Source organism: Eulemur rufifrons, chromosome 10, assembly GCF_041146395.1.
Source record: "Eulemur rufifrons isolate Redbay chromosome 10, OSU_ERuf_1, whole genome shotgun sequence".
In the NCBI taxonomy this organism is placed as follows: Eukaryota; Metazoa; Chordata; class Mammalia; order Primates; family Lemuridae; genus Eulemur; species Eulemur rufifrons.
Window position 1 is genome coordinate 5,749,366 of NC_090992.1, and position 21,949 is coordinate 5,771,314.

Genomic DNA, 21,949 nt, shown 5'->3' on the forward strand with positions numbered 1-21,949 from the left:
ACATGTGGTTTTGTGTGTGTGTGTATATATACATATACGGGTGTGTGTATGTATATATATTATATACACCAGCACACCCTTTTTTTCTCTGAAGAATTTGGAAGTTGTAGATGTTGTGATGGTTCACCTCTAGGTATTGTAGCATGCCTCTCCAGAGGATGATGACCTTCTATACCACAAAAATGCCATTATAACTAGGTGGCCATCTAATTTTGGGCAAAAGGGAATGCTGAAAACCAATCTCTTTAATATTTATAATTTTTGTTGAAAAGTATAGAATATTGTAAGAGTAGATAATTACCAAGTAGAGCTGTATGAGGCAAACTGAGTAGTGTTTTTCAATTTTTAAGTTTTGTGTTTAAAAACCAGGGTTATGAAATTTGACATCTGACTTTTTTTGTTTTGGCCATAGTAAATACTATAATTGTTGATTTTTCTCTATTGTCACGTTTTTCTTTTTCCTTCCCTTATACTCTCTCTTCCATTCCAGTTAATTAATGCTAATTTAGAGTGATTGTCATTTAGACCTTGTACCTAGTATTTTACTGTGGCAAAGAAGCAATCAAATAAAAATTATATAAAATCATTTCAAAGGGAAGAAGGGCAATATGAAATTGTCATCACTAGTGTTTTTGCCTATTTAATACTTTTTCAAAAAGAGATCTTGGTCCTTTCTCATTTGTTCATTTGCCATTCTTCTTGTTTGTTCACTTAACGGCCTATGTAAGTGAATAGATAATGGTGAGTTGTGACAGAATCTCTATGGTGAAGATGAATGCCTTCCTATGTGTATCTTGTTTCTACCATATTGTGAAATTAGTGAAGCATATTGAATTTTTTTAAGCCATTGCCATGTGGGGTTTTTTTTTTTTTTTTTTTTTGAGGCAGAGTCTCACTCTGTTGCCCAGGCTAGAGTGAGTGCCGTGGCGTCAGCCTAGCTCACAGCAACCTCAAACTCCTGGGCTCAAGGGATCCTCCTGTCTCAGCCTCCCGAGTACCTAGGACTACAGGCATGCGCCACCATGCCCAGCTAATTTTTTCTATATATATTTTTAGCTGTCCAGATAATTTCTTTCTATTTTTTTTAGTAGAGACGGGGGTCTCGCTCTTACTCAGGCTGGTCTCGAACTCCTGAGCTCAAACAATCCTCCCACCTCGGCCTCCCAGAGTGCTAGGATTACAGGCATGAGCCACCACGCCCAGCCCATTGCATGTTTTGATCATAGGCAGTCTACCTCAGAAAAATGAGATTAGAGGTTTAGTTAAATCATATGGAAAAAGTGGTTAACTCACAGTGAAAATGTGGGACACATTTAAAAATCTACATCTAAGCTTGAACATTAGAAAATATGGGCCGGGCGTGGTGGCTCACGCCTGTAATCCTAGCACTCTGGGAGGCCGAGGTGGGCGGATCGTTTGAGCTCAGGAGTTCGAGACCAGCCTGAGCAAGAGCGAGACCCCATCTCTACTAAAAAATAGAAAGAAATTATCTGGACAGCTAAAAATATATATAGAAAAAATTAGCCGGGCATGGTGGTGCATGCCTGTAGTCCCAGCTACTCGGGAGGCTGAGACAGGAGGATCCCTTGAGCTCAGGAGTTTGAGGTTGCTGTGAGCTAGGCTAACGCCACGGCACTCACTCTAGCCTGGGCAACAGAGTGAGACTCTGTCTCAAAAAAAAAAAAAAAAAAAGAATCACGAAAAAAGAAAAAAAAAGAAAATATGAAAAAATAGATAAGTTGAAGAATGGCTCACAATGTTGCAGTCTTAAACAGGGGAGTAAAGACTCACGTGTATATGTGGATCAGTCATCTGCTGGAAGTGGTATAAGAGTGTCCAATGTAGTTATGATTAGGAAACCACTTTGAAAACAGACTTTGGTGGGGAAGAAGATGTGATAAATCTGTTCTGATTGCTGCATTTTAGAGCTTCCTAACCAGTCTATAAGATACCCCTTGGGTCTTGCAGTTGGTCAGACTCTGGGCCAGTCACCCCTGGTCATGAGTAACCTTCTGGTTTCTCCCTAAAGTGCTGTGCAAATAGCACTTTCTGTTTGTGCCATGAATTTAAACTGAAGACATGGAGATCACAATAGCATTCTTTTTTTTTAAATTTTCTTTAAAAGAAAAAATTATTTTATCAGTTTTCTTTTGTTCTATCTCTTTGTTATGCACAAAAAGTCAGAACATATAATAGCATTCTTAAGTGAAAACTAGAACAATGTTTGATGTTAGGCTGAAATTTAAGTATTGTGGGGGTCTTAAAGGAAGTTTTCTTGAGATTTAGAAATATATTTTAGAAGATGATTTCTGGGTATGTTTCTTCTTCTTCTTTTTTTTGTTTTGAGACAGAGTGTCACTCTGTTGCCTGAGCTAGCTCACAGCAACCTCAAACTCCCGGGCTTAAGCGATCCTCCTGCCTCAGCCTCCCGAGTAGCTGGGACTACAGGCATGTGCCACCATGCCCGGCTAATTTTCTTCTATATGTATTTTTAGCTGTCCAGATCATTTCTTTCTATTTTTAGTAGAGGTGGGGTCTCGCTCTTGCTCAGACTGGTGTTTCTTCTAAAGGTAAAAATCTTTGATTTCCTTTTATTGACTCAGGGAACAGTGAACAGGCTTGGTCCTGTTAAAAAGTGATGGAGTGAGGATAAAGGGGAAGGCAATGGAGCACACTTAAAGTTTAGAATTATCAAAGGGTCTAGAAGCAGCAGAAACAACTGGGGATAGAATTTTGCTTATTTTATGAAGCATTTAAAAACATTAGTGACAATCAGAATGTAACCAGCAATGTCTGCCTGTCCCTCAGTTTTTATTGAGTGTGTGGCACGTGCAAAGCAGTGTGCTAGGCACAGTGTAAGAGGAGGAATGAGGCTCTGATTGATCCCTCCCTCTGTAACAGACTGGGTCTCTACAGGGCATTTAATGGGATTATGAGTCATTATAGGTACAGCTAAATGGCCATGGGAATTGCAGGGAGGATGAGATAATTTCTAGCGGGGAAATCAAGATTTATTTTATATTCTTTTGGTTGAGTTCTACCTTGATTAAAAAAAATGATTCACTTTAAGTTTGATTATTTCTGTTGAAAAATATTAGACAAATAAGTATGGTATGTGGAGAATTGAAAGGACCTTCATTAATTAAAACTTGTGTACTATATGTAGATAGAGTGGTAAAGTCTAGAAGGGCTTGTATATTTTCACTTTTCCCATTTCCTGGATTCTTTCATTAATGTTTTTTTTTTTTTTTTTTTTTTTTGCAACCTAGAGGATAATCTCAAATCATTAATGTTGTTTTTATAGACACAAATTCTTAAAGCCTTGTCATAATCTCTGATTCTTCCTTCTTTATCCTTTGTTGCCAGTTACCAGGTTCCACTGGTTTTTCCTCTGAGGCAGTGATGCTTAACTTTGGATGCACGTTAGAGTCCCTGGGGAACTTAAAAATCCTGGTGTCTAGGTTGTACCCCAGAGCAATTAAGTCAGAATCTTCTGGGTCCAGGCATCAGTTGCACAGTTGCTAATTTTGAAAGCTTCCCAGGTGATTCCAATGTGCAACAAAGGTGGGGAAACTGCTCTGATGGTTTATTCCATTTGTCCCTTTCTGTCCCCACTGCCATTTCCTTAGTTCAAGCTCTTCTCACTTTCTCCATTTTCTACTCTGTTCTGTCTGCCCAGGCCAGGCTGAGCTCCTGTCTTTAGTAGGACATTGTTCATTGTGTTCTTGAATTCCCTTCCTACCTATCTAAACCTAATGTGTTCTTCCTTCAAGGCCCATATTTGTTTTTTATCTCTGTTGAAGGCCATTCCAAACTATGTCATCCTACATTATTTCTTTGGTGCTTGAAGTTTCGTACCTAAGCGTACTTCCTTGAATTGTTGCGTAATTGTATTTCCTTTATCCATGTAATTTCTGCAACCAGGTTTTAAGCTTTTTAAAGCTGGCACCCATTTAAAAATATTCCTTCATGATCTGGTATAATGCTAGAAGTGGTACTCAGTAAATGCTTGCTTAATGAACTCATGCTGACTTGGTAGAATGAATAAAATGAAGAATTTTGGATATTCATGGTGCTAAGGATACATTAGTGGGGGAAAAAAACCAAAGACCCTTGCCCTTATGGGTCTTACATTCTAGAGAGTGTAGAGGAGGAGGTTGTGGGTGATTTACCTCTACTTCCTGTAGAGCTTTCAGTATACAGATGACATTTGTAGAAAAAAATTAAACCAAGTACTCTGAAGTAAGTGAAAGTGATATCTTAAATTAGAGTGGAATTAAATTTAATTTATCAGGTGAGGGCAGGATTCCCTTTTAAAGATTCTAAGGGTCAGGAGGCCAGCAGCCTTAATGTTCCTGCTTGCATTGTGGTTTGAAGAGTTGCAGGGTAGTATTGGCTCTGTAGGTAACTTACTGTATGGCCTATAGGAGATACTGATATAAAAGTAATGCATTTGACCCCTGCTTCCTTAACATTATGGAAATGCCACAGATGCGTAACAGTAGAGTTTTTTCAACCCTTCAGTGGATCCTTGTAGTTTCACAAATGACTTCAAGATTTCCTTGAAATGAAATGTGGTTATTGTGGTTAAGTTTAATTTGTTTCTGCTCTATCAGCTAAAGTTGCTCTGCCTATGAGGGCTCTCAGAAAGAAAAACAGCTTTGGATGGGTGTCATCATGTTCAAAGGCTTAAAAGTGAATGGATTAAAATTAAAATGAAATGTAATTAAATTTGAAAAAAGTTATTGCCATATTGTTTATTTTTCTTATAATTGAAAGTCATACATGTTCAACAAATTACTGAATCTCTACTAGTATTAGCATTTAGGGATATCTATTTATTTCCAGGCTTTTCTTTCTTTCCTCTGTATAGAGCATTTAAAAAAGAATTTTAACCTTCAATATTTTCCGCATGTAAACATGAAATATTCATAGAACTGGGATTTAAACTATTAGGTTAGTGGGTTAAAACACTTTGCTATCAGGTTAAGGGTTAAAATTTCTGTTCCTTAAGTGGATAGCTGTCTTGGGTGCCCAGTTGTGTGTTCTGATGTTCTCTGAATTTATTTCAGTGCTAGTGAAAATGTTTTCTGAAGGACCTTAAACTTTATATAGTTGAATTCTTTATTTTATGCTATTCATTCTGCTCAGGGATATACAAACCCATAATGTGTTCCTTTCTCCCTTTCTTAGTGTGTGTGTGTTTTTCCAATAGTAGAATTTACTGGAAGCAAGCTTGTCTCTATTACAGCGCCCTCTTCAATCCTGACCCCCCAGTAAACAAACACAATTACCTCCTCAACCCCAAAACTGAACATCTGGAAACACCTAACACAGTGTCTAAAAGACCACATATCTTGCACAACAGTTCATGGTCACGTGTGACTGACTGGAGTTAGGGCTTATAATTGTTGAGAACAAGCACATACCACGGGCTTGAGTAGCTCTATCTCTGTGCTATGCTGTTCAATATGGTAGCCACTGGCCATCTGTGGCTATTGAGCACTTGAAATGTGACAGGTCCAAATTGAGGTGTGCTGTAAATACAAACTACATACCAGATCATAGGGATTTAATGCATAAAAACAATATAAAACATCTCAATAATATCTTACTATTAGTAATTATTTTGGATATATTGGGTTAAGTAAAATCTGTGATTAATCTTTATATTCACTGATTTCTTTTTACTTATGGCTACTAGAAAAATTGTATAATTTATTATATATTATAAAAACTATAAATATATACATGGTTCAAGTTTGTGGCTTGCATTACATTTTTGTTGGATAGTTCTAGCTATTGAGTAACTAACCAGCTAAGGTGAGTGGATAAGAGCTTAGCATTAACTTCTTCATTGAATGCCCAGAATGGTGTAGTAATCTGTGCACAGTAGCCATTACAGGTTGTATTTTTTATACTTAAAACTGTAGTTTTAGGCAGAAGAAAATTGGTATAGCTTATGACCTAGTAAGGATGATGATGCTTAAGGATAAATTTTATCTTGTTTTTGCCTAAAAAAATTGGACTTAGTGTTTGTAGGATCCCAAAAGAAGAATGCAATAACTAGACATATTTTCAATTGGACTAGACATATGTTTGAAGAATTTGATTATGTTAATATATCAGGTATAAAATTTTAATTTATTTGGGTAATAGTTTGATAGGGAATATATGAATAGTATGCAGTTAATGTTCACTTTCAAAGATCTTTTGAAAAGATTTATCATTATCATAGCGAAGGGAAGCGCTCAATTTAGATGCTAATCCTTTCTCAGTTTTGCAGATGCCTTCCTGGAATCTCTTTAGCAAAGCCAGAGCTTCCCAGCTTTTGAAGGACTCTGTGAAGAACTTGTTACTGCATTATTTTGTGGTTGCATTTTCTTATCTTCACAATTAGAATAGCTTAATTTTTTTTCTGATTATAAAAATTCTGTGTTCATTATATACTGCCTGTAATCCTACCACTCATTTTTGTGTATAGCATTCCAGACTTAATTTTGGATATGTGGGCACATGCACTTCTATCTGTTCTGTTCTTACCTTTTTAAAGCTTTATTGTTAGTAAGGATTGTCCATACTATTACTATTATACCGCTTACCATATGCCAGCCATTGGGTTGAGAGACATACATTATTGCCTATTTTATCCCCATAATAACCTGTTGACTTGTTACTTGCTCAAAAGTACATGGATATACAGATGCAGTTTGAACTCAAATCTATCTGACCTGAAAGTCTGAGCTCTTAATACTTTTACCATTGTGCATCTTTCCAAGTCAAGCCATTTAAGATAGCCATTATCTCACAGTTACCTTTTATGTATATGTGTGGTAAGAGGCCTAAAATCTATTCCTAGCAAATTTCCCATGTACAATACTGTATATTAGATCTCTAGATTTAGTCATTCTGCATAAATTTGTACCTTGTGACATAAATTACCCCCACCCCCACCCTCTGGTAACCACCTTTCTACTCTCTGTGTATTAGAGTCAGCAGTCCCCAACTTTTTGGCACCAGGATGGGTTTCATGGAAGACAATTTTTCCATGGACCAGGAGTAGGGGGGGTGGGGGCATGGTTTCAGGATGATTCAAGCGGGTTACATTGATTTGTAGTCAAGCCTCTGTGCTAATGATAATCTGTATTTGCAGCCACTCCCCAGCACTAGCATCACTGCCTCAGCTCCACCTCAGATCAGGCATTAGATTCTCATAAGAAGCACAACCCAGATCCCTCGCATGTGCAGTTTACAGTAGGGTTTGCACTCCTGTGAGAATCTAATGCTGATCTGACAGGAGGTGGAGCTTATGCGGTGATGTGAGTGATGGGGAACAGCTGTAAGTACAGAAGAAGCTTCGCTAGCTTGCTGGCCGTTCACCTCCTACTGTGTGGCCAGGTTCCTAACAGGCAACTGACCAGCACTGGTCTGCGGCCCTGGGGGGGTTTGGGACCGAAGTATTAGAGAACATGTAAGAGATCATGCCATATTTTTCCTTCTGTATCTGGTTTATTTCACTTAGTATAATGTTCTCCAGGTTCATACATGTTGTTGCAGAGGAGCATTTAGTTAATTTGGAAACCCTATTTGTCAAAAATTAATGTATGATTTTTTTTTTTTTTTTTTTTTTTTTTTTGAGACAGAGTCTCACTCTGTTGCCCAGGCTAGAGTGAGTGCCGTGGCGTCAGCCTAGCTCACAGCAACCTCAAACTCCTGGGCTCAAGCGATCCTCCTGTCTCAGCCTCCCGAGTAGCTGGGACTACAGGCATGCACCACCATGCCCGGCTAATTTTTTCTATATATATTTTTAGCTGTCCATATAATTTCTTTCTATTTTTAGAGGTGGGGTCTCGCTCTTGCTCAGGCTGGTCTCGAACTCCTGAGCTCAAACGATCCGCCCACCTCGGCCTCCCAGAGAGCTAGGATTACAGGCGTGAGCCACCGCGCCCGGCCTTGTATGATTTTTATATGGTGCAAGACAAGGAGTTTAAAAGACCTTTTTAACTCTGATGAAGACATCTCACCCCATATATATTTTCTATTGCTTTCTAAGAGATTTGAGGCACTTCCTATCTATATGCTACCCTGGCATTATGAATTGCAATATTTAACAGGCAAGTTCTTAACCTTTTATGCACAGAAAGACACATGTTTATGTATTTGTTGAAATGATGGTGGCCTAATGGAGCATTAGTAGAGTGGTCTTTTTTTGAAATCAGGATGATGGAGCAGAGATGTCAGCCTGCCCAGTGTCAGGCGGCAGATGGACAGGGTTTAGCCTTCTCAAGATTGTTGTTAGACTGTCCTTGATATCACTTTTTGCTCTTTAGCTGTCAGGCAGGGTTGAAAAGAAATATCTAAAAATTGTTTGTAGCTTAGAAGGTAATAACCTCTAAATACATCAGAATATTAGTAATTGTCTCTAGGTGCTGGGATGTTTATTCCCCCCCCCCATTTTTGAAAATGTTTTTTATATTGATAATGTCACAAAGTTTAAAAATAAACTTAGACCCTTAATTTTTTGTTTCAGTTTTTTTATTTGTTTATAATTATATACTGTGTTCATTTCCAAAGCACTATTAATGTAGGAAATTTGAAGATTTTTCACACATATTTATGTCTTGATTCATCCTTTGGAGATAATGATTCATTCAAGACTAGTTTGAAGTGGTGAGTTTTTTTGCTTGTTTTAAATTATAATATACATTTTTAACAAAACAGACTCAGTTACCTATGTGTGATAGCATTGGCTTCATTCTTTTCTTGAACTACATATCAAAGTGATTTTTGACCATGGAGAAGTACAGAATTGTGACATTAGAATTTGGAAGTGACATTAGTTATCACGTAGTTCAGGGGTTGATGAATTATAGTTCTTAGTTCAAGTCTGTCCCACCACCTACTTTTATAAATAAAGTTTTGTTGGAACACAGCTATGCCCATTTGTTTACTTAGCATCTATGGCTGCTTTTCCACTACAACACCATAGTTGAGTATTTGGAAAAGAGGACCATGTGGCCCAAAAACCTAAAATACTTGCTATCTGGCCATTTACAGAAACTTGCTAATCCTTAATCTAGTTCAATCAACTAGTTTTTCTGAAGATTTAAAATGACAAATTCAGTTTCTTTAACACATGTACAATTATTTAGATTATCTATTGCTTCTTGGGTAAATTTTGGAAGTTTGTGACTTTCAAGGAATTGGTCCATTTTATCCAGTTAGTTGAATTTTGTATGCATAGAGATGTTTGTTGTATTCTCTTACTGTCCTTTTAATGTTTGGGGTCTGTAGCAGTATTCTCTGTTTCATAACCAATGTTGGTAATTTGCTTCTCTTTTTTCTTCCTTTTTCAATCTGGCTAGAAATTTATCAATTCTATGGATCTTTTGAAAGACCCAGCTTTTAGTTTCATTAATCTTTTTTTTTCTTTAATATTTCTAATTTCACTGATTTCTGCTTGTTTTGGGTTTATTTTTGCCATTCCTTTTCTAGTTTCTTGAGGTGGGAACTTAGGTTACTGATTTGAGACCTTTCTTCTTTACTGCAAATGTAAAGATTTAGTGCTATAGATTTCCATCTAAGCCCTGCTTTGTCGTCATCCCATAAATTTTGATATGTTGTATTTTCATTTATGTTCAGTTCAAAATAAAAATTTTCCTGGAGTCATCTTCTCTGACTAATGGGTTATTTAGAAATATGTTATTTAATTTATAAGTATTTGGAGATTACATAACAGTTTCTGTGGAGTGAAAGTGTCAGTTAGATCTAGTTGGTTGATGGCATTGTTTAGATTTATAGCTTGTTGATTTTTTTTTGGAAGGGAGGGTCTGTCTAATTTTTTTTTTTAACAATTCATGAGAAAAGAGTGTTGTAATCTCCAACTATAATCGCAGATTTGGCCGTTTCTTGTTTCAGTTCTTAGATTGCTACTCCATGCATTCTGCCCAGAGTTTTTAGTTATATTTGGTGTGGTAGACAGGGTGGAATGTGTTTATTACATCTTAGCCAGGACCAAAACCAACCAATTATTTTCAAAACTGAGCCTGAAGCTAATTAAGTAACTTGGCCATGACCGTACCCATTTATGAACACTTAGGACTGGAACTAAGGCTTCTCATTTTTAGTCCAGGGCCACTCCTGGTGGTGCTCTTCACACGTGATGCTGTGGATGGTGGGCAATAAGCTAATCCTTCCATGGAATAGAACTCATTAAAGCTTGATCAAGTAATGTAATCTCCCCAGGGCAGCTTCCTCAACTGAAAATGGGGTCATTAATAGCTGCCTCGCTACCTGACCTTGTTAAAATGCACAGAGAACCACTCAAGTAAGACCAAGTAAAATGATGAGGATGAGATATAATGGGTAGTGTTATTTCAAAAATATCAAGATGCTTTGAAATAAAAGAGCAGAAAATAAAGTGTAGCAAAGAACAGGGTGATCTAAATAGGCAGGAACTGAGGGACATATCTCTTGTGGCAGGTCCTTTTCAGCTCCATTGCTTGCTCTCTGCCTACAGCAAAGAACCAAAGTGGCAGTTCCCACCTCCAGTCTGCATGATTTTGTAGTTCAGGCAGCTAATCACAGCTGACAAGGGTCCTCCCCTCTCACCCCCCACCCCCAACTTGTGTACGTAATGCCATGTGTGATGTGAACATAAAACTATGAAGTGCTATACATGTGCAAATAGGTATTTTTAAGGAAAATATAGTATAATTCCTTCTTCGTTTATTCTTTCTGGCCCAAGGAGTAAGCTTTACTTTTTGGCAAAGTTGTCATGTGTTGATAATGAAAAAATTGATTCATTTAAAATATTGTGATTGTTTAAATGTAGCAAACCAGTAGTTTTGGGAAGCTACCTGTTTATTTTTATCTAGAATGTGATGAACATGTAAAAGTTTATCAGTTATAACTTTCTACCCTAATATTTTTTGTCCATTCATCTTAAACATGTTCTTAAAAATTGGGTATCCTAGAGGACTTGAGACAGTACATAAAAACTTATTGTGACTATGCAGTTTAGGATTAAATAAATTGAGTTTGTATGCATGCTTTTCCTGTCCTCAAACCAGCCATAATGCTATTATTTGTTTATTTATTCATTGCTTTGCCCTTCTCCCCACCCTCCATTAAATATACTTATATTTAGGGATGCTGTTCAGATGGCCCGCAGTTCAGGTTTTATGGTGAGCACCAAGTCTCCAAACTGTCCTTGCCATAGACAGGAATAGCCCTGTCTGACAGGAAATTTCCTCCGCTTTGACTTCAGGCCTGCTCTGTTGAAAGTTGCCTCTTTGGTTGGTATATTTCTTTTTCTTTTCTTTCTTTTTTTTTTCTTTTTTGAAGACAGAGTCTCACTCTGTTGCTTGAGTGCCATGGTGTCAGCCTAGTTCACAGCAACCTCAAACTCCTGGGCTTAAGCAATTCTACTGCCTCAGCCTCCCGAGTAGGTGGGACTACAGGCATGCGCCACCATGCCCAGCTAATTTTTTCCATATATATTTTTAGTTGTCCAGCTAATTTCTTTCTATTTTTTTTAGTAGAGATGGGGTCTTGCTCTTGCTCAGGCTGGTCTCGACCTCCTGAGCTCAAACGATCTGCCCGCCTCGGCCTCCCAGAGTGCTAGGATTACAGGCGTGAGCCACCATGCCTGCTTGGTTGGTATATTTCTTAGTAATGCAAAGTAGAAGGGCAGAAGTCTGTGGAATATAATGTTTTTCTTCTCTGAATGGATGTTCTTATTCTTTGTTTATTTTGGGTTGAATCTCTGTTCCTATCTGATAACTGCTAATGAAGTCCTTGTCAGTCACTAAATACCTTATTTATTTTAAAGTGGAATATTGGATATATAGAACCAAAGACTGTTGAGAACAGATTCTGTTTGGTCATTTTCTAAAAATGGCCTTAAGGCCTTTTTATAATGGCAGAATTTGGAAACATAAGGAAGTTATTTTCTTTGAGTTGCTTTATGCTAAAATACATCTGGTCAGTAACTTGTCTTACAAATATTATTTTCACATGTGTTGAAATGACTGCCCTACTCTGGTTTTACTTCAGTTGTAGATATTGTAATGTTTGCAGTTTATAATAGGCTACCAAGTAGAATACAGCACAGCATGGTATTTCAAGGTTTCCTTGCTAACTGTCCTTTAAATTTAACTCTGGAACATACTTGTCTTGAATTACTTCTCCCTGCTTTAAGAGAGAATTATTGGTTTTGTAGATTCAAATATGAAAGCCATCTTCTAGGAATGAAAAGATTAATGTTTTAGCTTGTCCTTGTTCTTGTGTCTATATGAGCAGTGCTTATTATTTCCTGAAGTAAAATGACCTGAAATATTTTATTAGAAAAACCGTACTCTTTTTTTTTTTTTTAAAGAGATAAGATTTTACTCTTTTGCCCAGTCTAGGGTGCAGTGGTGGGATCACAGCTCATTGCAGCCTCAAACTCCTGAGTTCAAGCAATCCTCTCACTTCAGCCTCCTGAGTACCTGGGACTACAAGCACGTTTCATCATTATCATGCCCAGCTAATTTTTAAATTTTTTGTAGAGGCAGGGTCTCACCATGTTACCCAGGCTGGTCTTGAACTGGTCTTAAGCGATCCTTCCACCTCAGCCTCCCAAAGTGCTGGGATTACAGCTGTGAGCCACCATGGCGGGCCTAAAAAATCATAAATATTTGACTAGTGATACTTAACTGTAATCTTTAAAGCTCATACTAATAAATACACGTGTTGCTGGGAAGCAGAACGTATTGTTTATGTTACTTTTAAGATTCTGTACTATTGGTAAAAAATAGGTAAAGCTACCATATACAGGAAAATTGTTAGGTTTTTAAAAGTATGCCATTCGTATATGCCCTATTTAATGATTTCCTTTGTCATAAGGGATCCTCTCACCCCCCTCACCCTTTTACAGTTGGTTGTTCTTACACCATTAAAGTTTCTTAATTGAAGATGTGAACTCAAAGCTTTAGGAAGACACTTGTTAGATTTTTCTTGTTTAAAACAGTATTAAATTTTGTAGCATTCAGATAAAAAATCCAAAATTAAAATTTCTAATCACAGCAGTTAAAAAAAACTGATTCCCTTGACTAGCTCTTATTTGCTGTCTACAGGTCTTTCATTTTGGCAAACGAGGCTAAAGTCAAACTATCCTTTTCAACTGGGGTTTCCTAGCCAGCACAAAATTAGCCATTTCTTAAAACCACTCTGAATCTAGAATTACATTAATTTTAGTGTTATGATAATAGTAAATAACTATGTTTTAGACTTAAGCTTTTGGTCAAGTGTAGTTCTCCTTAAACCCTCAAGATTTGACAAGATTTGAATATCCATTGATGTCCAAGGGCAAAAATAAAAATAAAAAAAATTTAGAAAGATTTGACTATCCATATATAAACATAGGTTTAGAGGGAATAGTACATATAAGATAATCCCTTGCAAAATCACATGAGGTACTGGATTTGTTTAAAAATACTCCAGCAAAAGAACTAATGGAGGGGTAATAAATAAGAAAATAGAAAGTTGATTGTTAAAATTTGGCGATTGTTACTCTAGGGAGTTCATGCACTATTTTCAATCCTGTTGGTGGATATGTTTGAAAAATCTCATAAGAAGTTAAAAAAAAAAATCCTATGGCTATTTGAGCAGGTGTCAGCATTTAGAAGTCTAAGGGCACAATCCTTGCCATGTGTACCTCCGTAGAAAGGCATTCGTTTGTTTTACAACCCCTGGAAGGCCTTATTTTATCCCACTCAGTCTTCTCCCTAGTTCACAGGCTGGCTGTTGCCTAAGCTGTTTCTAAGGCCAATTAGATTCTCTTGGGAATTTGTGTGGGTAAATGATGGGAAAATGATTCGGTTAGCCATGGGAACTGAAGCAGGAAATGATACCATTAAGTAGAGTCAGGTTCATAGGGGTCTTGGCAAAGTGAATTTGTGGGTCAGCACCAGTTATGAATTAGATTGGCAGCAAAGACGATGAGAATGGGTGAGGTATTTGAGATTGGGGAAGGGTGTAACCAGCTAAGAGGAGTGTCCTGTGCCTCCTGTATGACTGCTCCTAAGGCCAGTTGCCCAGCTAGCTGTACTTGAGCTCTTTTTCACGTGTCCTCATAGTAAACCGTTTGTCACTAGATTCAGTTTGAGTTCCTGGCTTCTCCAAAATGGAGTGTATCTGCCATAGTTACTGAATGATGTAGAATTTTCTTGGCTAAATTCTTAGTGTGCACCTTTCAGAAGGTCAAAAATGGTCATTGCTTAATCATCTAGGTATTCCATTGTGTAATTCTTCAAGCATTTCCAGAGCCTTGGCCTTTCCGGAGTCATATTTTTAAAGCTCTACCACGTATAGTAAAAAACTTTTTGTTTCTTATCTACTCAACTATTATATAATTTAGTAGTGATGTTTACATTGTTTTTCACTGGTTGAATGAAACTTAATAAATGGCAATAATCAGGGTTGTTTTTTTTTTTTTTTGGTAGGGGTGAGGGGATAGCTTGCATTTTGCAGGTGTAGTGGCTTAAACACTATTTTGTTGGCTAGCATGATTTTAGATTCCTCACTGTGGCTGTTGGTTATTAAAAGACATGATCCCTACTGGTAAGAACCTTGACTGTGGGCATCCTATCTACTGTTGTCTTTCTCTTTTTCCCCTTTTTTGGTGTTCTTTTTAGGGTGCAAAAATGGGAATGAGGAGATATGACATTTATATTAAATAGGATGTACAAACACAGAAAGAAAGCATTGGCATTCATTGGCATTGGGGAGTAGGCTAAGGGAGAAACAATAAAAGATTTAGAACGAGAAATTAATTAGTGTGCAGGGTACAGCAAACCTCTTGGCTTGGTGGGAATGAAGAACCATTTAGTAAGCAAAACTGGGTAGAAGCAATTCTCTTTCCCCATTAGTAGGTGGCTCACTGACATTGTCACAGGTTTTAGGAAATGTTTGTTTTTTCCCCTTTAATTTGCTCCTGTGTGGAAAATTACTGCAGAGGAAGCCAGGACAGATTCAAACTCTAGTGATAAGGGGCTTGTGGAAAGAGGTGTTTTGATCATATTATTATTTTTGTACTATAAAATCTTAGCTTGGCAACTTTCTTCTAGGGTAGATTTAGCCTTTGATACATTTCCTTAGGTCCAAGAAAATGAGCTACTAAAGTAGAAATGAATAAAACTATTGCATTTAGCCTCTAGACAGTGACACATTAAGGACTAATGACTGCCAAAAGGAAATGTCAGACACTAAGCTAGTCTGCTTTCTTTGGCAGCTGAGAATCCGGTGAATCAACAGTTTTAGGGGGTGTATATTTAATGTGGGTGGAGGAAGAGGGTGTCTAACATTCTTTAAGGCCCTGTTAAGTTCAGCACAGTTGGACTTGGAGCCCGTTTCTACTTTTCTAAACCAAAGAAAGGCATGTTCCATAGAATAAGGTTGGTTACTTGTCCTGTAGATAGTATTGGATGAGAGACATTTAAAAATGTTTATGGGCTTTGCCTTTATGCATTTTTATTTAATTATTAGTAGGTGGAAAGAAGCCGTGTATGTGAGGGGCATACTTAAAAGAGTTTTGATTGCCTTGGTCCCCCTTTTCACAAACAGGAATTATCCGAAGAGCCTTTTGGAAGAGAATGGGTAAATTTGTGATTGTGAAGGTATAAGGAGCAAAGTTAGACCATATTTCTACTGAAAGTTACTTTTAAGGAAAAGACAACAAATTTAGAGCTTTTTTTTTAGCTTATAACCAAATATGATTACCATGTCCTGGGTATTTAAAATTTAGCACTTAAATATTCACACATAGGGATGCAGGGATGATAGCTAAAGGGTACAGAGTTTCTTTTTGAGGTGACGAAATGCCCTAAAATTGACTGTGGTAATGGTTGCACATATCTGTGAATGTTCTAAAAAACACTGAACTGTACACTTTTCAATGGGTGAATTGTATGTGAATGATATCTTAGTATATATCTTAATAATTATATATTAATATCTTCATAAAGCTGTTTAACGATTTTTTCTTTTCTTTTTTTTTTTTTTTAGACAGAGTCTGGCTCTGTTGCCTGGACTAGAGTGCCGTGGCGTCAGCCTAGCTCACAGCAACCTCAAACTCCTGGGCTTAAGCAATCCTTCTGCCTCAGTCTCCCATGTAGCTGGGACTACAGGCATGCACCACCATGCCCGGCCAATTTTTTTTTTCTATATATATTTTTAGTTGTCCAGCTAATTTCTTTCTATTTTTAGTAGACACAGGGGGTCTCACTCTTGCTCAGGCTGGTCTTCAACTCTTGACCTTGAGCGATCCTCCCACCTCGGCTTCCCAGAGTGCTAGGATTACAGGCGTGAGCCACCACTCCTTGCCTGTTTAAAGATATTTACTTGCTTTTTCACATGTATATATGCTACTAATGTGATAAATATTTTAAATTATATTTACTACAGGAGATCAGACAATTTGTTCATCCTATATGAAGTAAAGAATGTTTCCTTCATTTTGAAACATGGCCCATGTCTGTTATTGCCATCAGAATTATATGGGCTATGTTAAAAGCCTACAGTGTGTACAAAGTTGGCCTCTTTAATCTTCTGGCTTTGTATTGAATGGACTGATGGCCTGCAATTTTCTGTGGCTATGTCATTTAAATTATAAAAATGTTGAGTTAAGGATTGCTGAATCAGAAATCGTTCAGAAACTCAGAAATCAGATTGAAAGGTATCATTTCAAGCTGTTTTTCATTTTTATTTTGTCTTCTCTGTGAAAAAACTTGTGAATCTATATAATACACAAATTGTTGGCCCTTAAATTATCATATTTTTTAGTACTTGAGTTTCTTATTTGAAGATTCTGCATATAGTCACCTAGAATGTGATTATATAACTCTGATAACCAAGTTGATAAGGACCCAAGTTTTATATTAATTACATAACCTGTTTGGATTTTTTTTGCAGTCAAAGGTTTGGGGGATGGATTTTGGCTGAAATATTGGCACTCATGTAATAGTACTTTATAGCTTTATTCTAGGCCCACTTGAACTTAAAGGAATTTCAAAAAGATGTAGCAGAAATTGCGAGTGAAGTGGCTTGTTTAACCAACGTTAATTACTTTGTTTACCAACAATAGATTTGTACTCTTTTTGCTTTCGTGGGTGGTACTTGTAGTTCAACAGCGTGAATTTTCAGTTTGTTGTCACTCAGGCTTTTCCTGGTCTCGGTGATGCACGTACCAGACTAGCCAGGCTGGTCCTGGTCCAGTGGGGTTTTTGTGCTGCCCAACAGAGCTAAGCTGCAAACTATCAGCTTCGGTGAACCCAATGAGCTGGACTTTTCTATGGTGAAGTGTTTGCTAAGTTTGGCAGCACTTCACTCACAACTTCTGCTACATCTTTTTGCAATTCCTTTAAGTTCAACTGGGCCTAGAATAAAGCTATAAGATACTATTATATGAGTGCCAATATTTCAACCAAAATCCATCCCCCAACTCCTTACAATTTTCAGGATCCTGAGGCTTTATCACGGACATTTGTTCAGTTTCATCTTAGAAACCAGCAACAACTTTACAAGCAGAAAATGAGTATAACTACATTCTGTGTATATAATGTAAAATTAAGCTATTAACAAGAGGTCATATTCACCATAACTACTACTTTCCAGGGTTTTTTCATTAATGTTAACTTTCTACATGCCTTGTTACTTTTATCCATTGGTGCTTGCTTTAAGACCAAACTGTAATCGGTACAAAAACCAAATTCATATGAGAGAAAGAATTTTCAAAAATTCTTCTTAAGCTTTTTCTTTTTCCTTCTTTCCTTTCCTTCCTTGCTTCCCTTCCCTTCCTTCCTAACAGGATCTCGTTTTGTTGCCCAGAGTGCTAGAGTACAATGGTGTGATCATAGCTCACCATAACTTCGAACTCCTGGGCTCAAGCAATCCTTCCACCTCAGCCTCCCCAGTGGCTGGGACTACAGGCACCATGCCTGGCTAATTTTTAAATTTTTTGTATTAATGGAGTCTTGTTGTCCAGGCTGATTTTGAACTCTTGGCCTCAAGAGATTCTCCCTTCTTGGTTTCCCAAAGTGCTGGGATTACAGACATGAACCATCACACTTGGCTGTAAATTTTTGATTATTACAAAAATGAAATGTTTGGGCAACTACTCCCAGTTCTGTTGTTGCTGCTTGGAACTTGGTATTCATGAAGTTGGTGTTTCTTTATCTGGGACTGAGGGATTGAAGGTAAAGCTGAAAATGGCAGAGATTATACGGGCCAGTGTATCTCTTGTTGTGAAGTTGTGTGTTTCTGGAGATAAATCAAGTGGCTCCTCTGTTTCTTTAAAATTCTCTTTGGCTAGCTGAGATTCAGTGGTCTTGCTTTTGGGGTAATAAAGTCTACCTAATTTGAAGCTTTGTTTTCCCTCTAGAGATGTTTGAGCTACACTTACTAATACATATAGGTTGTTGACATTTAGATAAAATTGTTATTGAAGGGATTTTCTATCGAGAAGCATAGTTCTAGTACTTGACAGCTGCCCTGAGCATGAAAAGTTAGTCCAACTTTCCCAAGACTATTGTCTCAACTGTGAGTTGGGGAGGAGGATAGTGCTTGTGCCTATGCACACAGCGTGGTTGCTAGTGAGTAGAACAGCACTGTGTAGGGCACTGCTGTTAATGCTACTGCTGCTATTACCATTACCATAACTAATAATTTATTTTATATTTGAATTGTTCAGACTTCAAGTCCTCTATTTTTTTTTAACTGTTCTGATTTCCGGTGATTTTATAGAGTAATTGTATTTACCATTCTGCTGAGTAGAAGAGCTTCTCTCTCTCTGTCCCTCCCTTTCTCTCCTCTTCTTTTTCAGTAGTAGTCAAATACATTTGTAGAATTTTCCCTTTTTTATGTGCATTCTGGTAATGTCTAAAAACTATTAATTTTTATTAATAGCAAGTGTGTCCCTATTGACTATGTTGCAAAGGTTGTTTTATTGCTCTCCATTTGTCTTAACTGTCTTGCCTGAAGTTGGTGGCCTAATTCCCAGACTCATTATACGTTCTGTTTACTATTAAATGTACACTTTGCTTAGGTCTGGCATACTTTTTTACAGTTAATTCTGAGTTACCTGGCATGAGGAAGCGTGGCTCTGATCATCAGTGTTCATTCTCTCAGCCGAGTTTTGTATATGCATCTCTGTATAAAAATCTCTTCTTATTCTTTCCCACTCATTTTGGATTTATTTGGTGATTGCATTTGAAATAGTCCTTTTTTTCAATACTGTAACTACCCGTATAGTTTCTTGTTCATTTTCTGTAAGTTGTGTTTATATTTTCTCACTAGTTTATTTTTTAAACAAATTTAGGAGTAGAGGAAAAAGCTCTTATATACAAGGGTTTTCTCTGCTTTTTTTTTATTAAGCCCACTAGCTCATATTTAAGAGAATTGACACACCCTAGAGCTGGTTTATTAACCAAAAGTAGTACATAGGCATTGCCTATGTAGTATAGAAAAGACAACGGAACAAGGCAGTGTGAGGTCTCTTTCCCTTTCATGTTATAGCCATTCTCTTCAGCAGGCCTCTACTGGGCTTGGCATTAACCCTTTAAGTACTTGAGTGGGGGTGCGGAATGTTTCATTACTTTTAATAGTGCCTCCCTCAGTGCATCTCCATGGAAATGAGCCTTGCCAGTGAGGCTGTGGGCTAATAGCCAAATGCCTTCCTTCCACATTGACTTTTTTTTTGCTTCTAGGCTCATTCAGGGAGGTACTTTCTTTTACCTCTTTCTTGAGCGGTGTTCCAGGGCAGTGATTCCAGCCTCTTCTCCATTGTATATCCTCTTCTCCACTGCTTTCATACTTCTCATTTTCTGCTTTTTGTTGTGTGTGTGTGTGTGTGTGTGTGTGTATGTGGGTGGTGGGGGCGAGGGGGAGGGTCATATATTTGTCCCTTATCTTGGAAAGCCCCTGTGAATCTCATGACTACTATAGTTCAACTATAGTTCCTTCCTATATAGCTTGTATTTCTTCTTTAATATAATCATAAGAAATTAGGTTTCACTTTAACATGAACCATATAAAAATGTATAAAGGCAAAGGTAATCCTCTTTTAAAATGTACATGTACATTACAGCTTTTCCATACATGGGATTTAGATACAGGCTGGGTCCTTATTTCCCTCCTTCCCTTCTCCTCCCTCCTTCTACTCATCTCTCTCTATATCCCACATCCTCTCCCCTAAAGAGTGCCAGCAATCTGTATACTTTCCTCTGCCTATGTGATAGATGCCTGCTACTTCCCTTGCCTCCTTGCCAAAATATATATATATATTTGTGTGTGTGTGTGTGTTTTTGTAGAGTTAGGGTCTCACTCTGTTGCCCAGGGTAGTGTATAGTGGCCTGATCATCACCGACCACATCCTTGAACTCCTGGCCTCAAGTTATCCTCCCACCTTGGCCTCCCAGAGTGCTGGGATTAACAGGACACCGTGCCCACCACTCCCTCTGCCTCTAATTCATTCTTTTTATTGCTGAGTAATTGTTCATGGTGTGGCTACACTCTAAAATATTTGACCACTCCCCTCTTGCTGTGAGCATTTGCTTTAAAAAATTTTTAAAGCATCATGAACAGTGTTGCAGTGAACATCTTTGAAGATATATCCTTGTGTTTGCTGCTTATTTCCGTGTGATAGATCCTGGATTTTATTTCTGTGGGATTGCCGGGTTGAATGATGCATATATTTTTTATTTGAATGAATGCTGATAGACTGTTTCCCACAAAAGGCTAAGCTCATGGAAGTCCTACCACCAATGTCAAAAAATATTCTTTTCGTCACATCCTTTCTAACATTAGGTGTTATTTGTTTTAATAGTGCTGTTCTGATGGCTGTGAAGCAATAACTCATTATTACTTTAATTTGCATTTCCCCTGATCACTGTTGAATTCAAATAATCTTTTCATATACTTGTAAGTCATTGGATTTGCTCTTCTGTGAAGTGCCTTTTCATATTCTTTATCCATTTTTCTAATGTCATGTGTATCTGTTTCTTTGCTGGAGCTCTTTATATATTATAGCTATAAACCTAATATCTCCCATCTGCTTTACATGTATTTTTCTAAATCTGTCATTTGTGTTTTGACATTGTGTACGGGTTTTTAAAAAATCATATCAAAGTTTTGTTTTTATTTTCACATACATGTGTTTATCTCTTGTTTTATGGCTGGGGGATTTCCTATTTTGGGTAAAAATGTCTTCCCCCACCTTAGATTATTTACACACGCGCGCGCACACACACACACACACACTTATGTCCTTCAGGGTTAAATCACAGAAGCAGAGCAACTAGGAAAGATATATAAGGGATTTGACATTATGCATTCATGGGGGTAGATTAAACAGTTTATGCAAGGCTATTGCTTTTCTTTTTATGATAGAAAACTTCAATTTGGTGTTTCTAGGAAAGAAGCTTCACATTTCAAATATGGGTTTCATATAAATTGACATATTCCAAATACAGATAACTTTGCAAAAGTGGCTCAGTTGAATACAAGGTAATAATTAATTGCCTGATTTTGTGCTTTTAGGCTTTTTAAAAATTCTTTTTCACACAGCCCATTTTAATTGTATAGGATCAAAATTCATTTGACTTGGATGGATAGAAGAAGAACCCCAGTCAAAGGGCAGGGTTAGTGAAGGTTTTCAAAGTTTTTCCTGCTATACCATTCTGTGATAAATCTTCCTTTCACAATTCTTATTGACATTACATCTGTAAGATTTTTGTGCTTGTAAATAGCTTTAAAAATATTTATTTTGTTTTTATTTATTTTATTTTATTTTTTTATTTCATCTTATTGTTATGGGGGATACAGAATTGCAGGTTACATACGTTGCCCATGTACCGCCTTTCCCCCCAAGTCAGAGCTCCAGGCGTGTCTGTTCCCCAGGTAGTGCGCTTTG

General features: G+C 37.4%; 1 protein-coding gene across 5 annotated transcripts in view; it reads left to right on the top strand.

Annotated features, from left to right (window-relative positions):
- Positions 1–21,949, top strand: part of CTNNA1 (catenin alpha 1) — a 151,455-nt gene that overhangs the window by 62,035 nt on the left and 67,471 nt on the right. The window lies entirely within an intron of this gene.